The sequence below is a fragment of the Xiphophorus couchianus genome, chromosome 16 (assembly GCF_001444195.1).
Source record: "Xiphophorus couchianus chromosome 16, X_couchianus-1.0, whole genome shotgun sequence".
NCBI classification, from domain to species: Eukaryota; Metazoa; Chordata; class Actinopteri; order Cyprinodontiformes; family Poeciliidae; genus Xiphophorus; species Xiphophorus couchianus.
Window position 1 is genome coordinate 4,351,232 of NC_040243.1, and position 6,000 is coordinate 4,357,231.

The following is a 6,000-nucleotide window of genomic DNA, read 5'->3' on the forward strand; positions in this document are numbered from 1 at the left end:
TACTTATTTTTAGGTAACTACACCACCAACAACTTAATGTTATTGAAAGATATTCCCATTTTAAATAGGCTTCTTTAGAACACCACTTAGTTAAAAAAGTTAGATTTATATCATTAAACTGCAGGCAGTAACTTCATTTAATCATATTTTCAAAGTCACTGATATTTATTGATGCTCTTGTGGGACAAAAAGTGGAGAAAACAGTAAAAGTGACATTTCGAATCTTATACTGTCAGTTTTGTTTATTAACCATTAATAACTAAAATTTATCATGACAACAGCAATGACAAATTTTTCATGATAAATAACAAACAATACAATAAATTTCTACCTCTACACTTGTGTAATCTGTAGCTGTAGAAGTAAATAAGCTGCTTACTCAGTTGTGGGTAAAATACCCAAAAAGAGTAGAACTACTTCAACATATTTTTACCCATGTAAAATTAAAAAGTAGCAGCCCAAGAAATTACTAAGAGTAAAATGTATTTGGTAAAATGTCTACTCAAGTAATAAGTGATCAAAATATCAATCATTTAATATTTACAAATGACTTAAAAAGATGGACCAAATTATAAAGTTAAGTGGAAATTTGGATATTTTATGAACCAAAATGAGAATAATTCATAAATAAGTAACATAAAATAACAAAATCAAGCAAACTAAAATCATCCAAATTAGTTTCTTTCAATAAAAATATTATGAAACTTTAACAGAAACTGCAGGTGTGTGTCTGTGTCTGGTGAATTTTTGGTTAAAACATGTTTTTCATTCAGTGGGTAAAAAATCCAAAAATTTTACTCAAGTAAGAGAAGAGATACTTCATAATGAAATTACTCAAGTAAAAAGTACAAAATACTCCTAAAAGTTTCATTTTCCAAAAAAAGTTACTTAAGTAAATGGAACTAGTTACTACCCAACTCTGATTATATTTGATCTGATCAGATTATCAGTCATTTAGTATTTAACAATTACATCATCAGATGGACCAAAATCATTATTAGTTGAGTTTTATAGAGTAGTTTCTGTCAAAACTAGTGAATAGGACCAGTCCGTATAATAATAATAAATAAAAAATCAGGTAAAATAAATGTTTTCCAGATCATCCATCCATTTTCTGGTCACCCTTGTCCCTAATGGGGTCGGGAGGGTTGCTGGTGCCCATCTCCAGCTACGTTCCGGGCGAGAGGCGGGGTACACCCTGGACAGGTCGCCAGTCTGTCGCAGGGCAACACAGAGACATACAGGACAAACAACCATGCACACACACACTCACACCTAGGGAGAATTTAGAGAAACCAATTGACCTGACAGTCATGTTTTTGGACTATGGGAGGAAGCCGGAGTACCCGGAGAGAACCCACGCATGCACAGGGAGAACATGCAAACTCCATGCAGAAAGACCCCGGCCGGGAATCGAACCCAGGACCTTCTTGCTGCAAGGCAACAGTGCTACCAACTGCGCCACTGTGCAGCCCGTTTTCCAGATCAGTTTCTTTCAATAAAAAAACTTATAAACTTCATTAAAAACTGCAGATGTGTTTCTGTGTCTGGTGATTTTTTTATTTTTTGGTAAATCATGTTTTTCATTCAGTGGGTAGAAAATCCAGACATTTTACAAAAATACTTCATAATAAAATTACTCAAGTAAAAAAAAAAGTACAAATATTCTTAAAAGTAATTTTTTCCAAAACGTTATTAAAGCAAAAGTAATTGAGTAAATGTAACTAATTACCTTCCAACTGTGGCTTTACTTCATATTAATTCCTTTAAACAGTTCATAGAAACTTATATGAGTTTATTAATATTTTCTTTTGGAAAGCTTTCCTCAAAGGCTTTTATTTTGAAAAATCCCGACCGGCAGTTGCGTCAACCTTTCCCGCGATTAACTTTTCACAGTCTGACACTGACAGAGAGCAGACCCTGAACAGTCCACTCTCCTTCACTCCACATCACAAAGTGCTGAAAATAGAAACGTCCTCCGTCCCGGCGGGTGTAATCACACCTCTGAAATATCGCGCCAGCCACAGTTATGATAAGCTTACGTCTAAAATGCTTTTTCTTATTTTATTTAGTAAACATCTGCTGTTGAATCCCACCGCTACCAATGCAGAAATAAATCTGTAGAAACAAAACTGCATCAGAAACAAAAACCAAGCAATAAACTCGAAGTAAGTTTTGTGTTTAATTCGTCGTCGTCTAGATAAAAAAAAAAAAAGAATTGTGATGCGGCTTTGACAGTGTGATTTTTTAATGTAGAGCTCACTTTTATAAATAAACGCCTCGAAGTTCTGCCTTTCGGCCTAAACAGCAGACACATACCTGGCAGGCAGCTGGAGAGCGTTCAGAGACAAAACAGACATTTAGGGTCATCTGAAGGTCAACCAGGGAAGTGGCTTCTTGACAAATCCGGCGAACATTACTGGATTTGTTTGGGACAATCTGCCACGAAGGAGTTTCAATGACCAACCAAACAGAAAAACGTTCACAGCTCAGGCGTATTTCAACATTGACTGGGAATCATTTTTTTATTCTTTGAATTTGTGATTTATCAATACAGAATAAAATATGCAACAAAAACTCAGAATCTTAGCATATTTTTCTGGTTTCTCGTGGAAATAGTACACTTGAAATACAACAAAAATAACTTAAAAGTAACTTTTCAGGAGCTTGTTTTAGTCAATTCATTAATATTGATTTAACAAAGCATGATTAGATGGAAACAAATTTTTATATAATTGAAAGAGATACACAATATATCACGATTAATATAACTGAAAGAGATATACGATATATCAATAAAATAACATATCGATATGTTTTTTAAATAACATATCGATATTGACTCTATAAATAAAACTGGACCAATATGAATAACCGAGATTTGTTTTGATCTGTTCTCTACAGATCAAAAAGGTGTCTACACCTTTCTTCCTCAAAGGTGTAGACACAGCAAAATATTAAGATTTTGTTTTGCAGTGTATAAACCTTGGCAATTAATCTCAAATTTCAGAATAATAAGACTAAAATCTAATTTAAAAACGCATTCTATACAGAAATGTGATAGCATTAAATGATGCTAGATGATGTGTTTACTTGGTAAGATTTTGTGTTTTTGCAGTGTACAACTTTTCAGCAAGAAATATGAACTTGTTATTAGTTGATAACTGGGCTGATATGAACAGTTGATATTTATTTTCATCTGTTTCTGGTGGGTTTTTTCCTCAGAGGTGTTGAAACAGTAGTGAAATGTATATATTAAATATCGCCAGTGGCCATAACAGCAATATTAGTATCGGATATCGATATCGGCCTGAATTTTCATATCACTACATCCCTGAAATTATCTAGCAGTACTTTTTTTCTTATGGTTATTAAGAAATTATACTTAAACCAAACTCATATCCTGCTGAAAAGTTATTTTTGTTTTACTTCAAGTGTACTAAGATATTTTCACTGGAAACTAGACCAAAAATACTTTAAGATTTTGTGTTTTTGCAGTTAACTCCTGGTGGACAATTCTCCCCCCTTGTGCATAGTTTTATAGATAATGTGTTTACTTGGTAAGGTTTTGTGTTTTTGCAGTGTATAAACAATCATTCTTAACATTTCAGAATAATAGAAAAATATTTCCTCAAACTCTTTTGTTTTGAAAAATCACAACCAGCAGTTGTTTTAACTATAACAAAAATTACTCAAGTAAAAGTAAAAAAATACAGCTTAGTAAAAATACTCCTAAATATATATATATATATATATATATATATATGCAATGTAATTGAGTAAATGAAACTAGTTACCCAACTCTGATTATATTTGCATCTGTATCTATTATTTTCACAATTTGTGAATAAGAAAAGTGTGCATTAAATTCAAGATTTTGCTATTAACAAAGTTGTAATATTATCTCAGTTTGGAAAATTAATTTAAATGAATCATGAACCCCTCTGAATGTGTGAACTTTACTGCCATATAAACTTGTAAAGCCATCTTCCCACTTCAGCAGTGACAGCGCGGCTCAGAGTTGGATGGAGCGTTCAGAGATTACAGAAACTGTGGCTTCACTGTCGGCTGAAGAGGAGGAGGCGGTTCGGTTGATCTGGGTTTCGTCTCTCTAGAACTTGATGAAACGAAGGTTAAAATTAGCCAAAGAGCTCGCGTGCCTTTCCATGAGCCGTGGTGTGAGCGGCGAGTGACGCGGGAACAAGAGGGCAACGAACAGGACTGAAACACCGCCTGACCCGAGTGACGCTGCACCTTTCAACTAAGGCTGTGTTCACTGAAGTGACCCAATTCCTTTCTTTTCTTTTCTTTTCTTTTCGCCTTAATGGCCTGCATCTAATCTTTTCATGACAGTCTAAACTATTAAATTTTTTTTCAATATGACCACGGCGTCTTGGATATCTACGGAATCCCCTAGGGGACATAGGTTTTGCGTTCTCTCGCAATAATGTACCGATCAGTTTATGTGGCATCACTGAATACTGTAAGCCTTTCTTACGGTGGCCATCTTACTTTCTGCTATTATATAAGGTTTTACTATGTATGTTAATATCTCGTTGTGAAATATCTTAAGTTTTATAACTTTTTCTTTATGATGAAAATGCACCACAAACCTATGGTATAAACAGAAACTTTCCATAAGAAGGAAAGAAATAAAAAATACATCCAAACTATTTGGACTATTAGTTATTATTGCGGGCTAATAAAGTGATCTGACAGTTTGTCTTTTTTTGTGTTGCTAGTCTGAATGGTTAATAAAGGGCCGTTTTCATGTGCAGTTCCATCTCAACCTTACACAAACAGACAAACATTGGAAATAAATCGATTTTCAATCAGTTTTTTTGCAACAAAGAGTTATAATAAACACATTTTCACCTAGGTTCTTTAAATGTGTATATATTTGAGATTTTAAATTGACATTTGTGAATGTATAGAAAATAGACCAGCGAATATTGCAGTGAGCATATTGTGAGGTAACGCAAAAGAAACATTTTTTCCTATGTTCCTTAGAGTACTCCGTAGATATCCGATGAGGTTGCGTTCACCCGACCTCAACAAACGTCACTATCCTGACAGGCGCAAGCGGGAAAAAAACAACAACCATGGCAGACTGGTTGAGGTTTAAGTTGTTAATATGCTGGCTGCGGTTGGATAACAACTTTAAAATCATAAGTTATGCTCCACCGTTAGCATCCACATTCACTTCCACAAACACTGAGCACGCTCTCTATGTGTGACGTTATTGGTGTTGGAGAACGTAATATCAGGACGTCTCACCGCTGACACCCAGGCCATTCGTCTCCTTTTGGTTAGCTCTGATAGCTTAGTTCCGATAGCTTAGCCCCCTCACGTTGTTTATAGGCAGGAAAACAGTGAAATGAAAGTCCGTTTTCCATCTTTTTACCGTTTCGGTCGTGTCATTAGACATTCCATCCAATAACGCACCAAATTTGTACCATTGCAAAATAATTTTAAGTAACTTAGATTCAAAATATCTGTGAGACAGTCGTTTTTGTCAGTTATGTTTATGGCCCCTCAAGATGGCACCCATATCCCTACGTCTAGAGCAGTGACGTCATGTTCCAAAGCTCACTACTCCGTCGTAACTTTTTAATATCACTCTGAATGAAATTTAAAACTACTTAATCGTTTCTGCTTGACCTATTTAAGGCCAACTAACTTTTTAAAAATGAATTTTATACATTTTAAGGCCTTGATTCTAGACACATGAATTTAATACTTTTTAAGGGCAAACTGATATGAAAGAAATATCACTTTTATAAGTGTATGTTATTTCGATTAGTTAAGTTGACTTCTTATGCTCTATGCGTACATGGCAGCAGTATCCTCTTCACACCTACTGCAGAGAGATAACAGGAATGAAAACAAAATGTATCGCGTTAACCCCGACCCTTCCCGTTGTTGTGCATTAAGATTTTTCTGGAAAGCTTTATCTGCCTGGAATTCCTTCAGCACCAACCCGAGTCCCCTTCCTGTCCC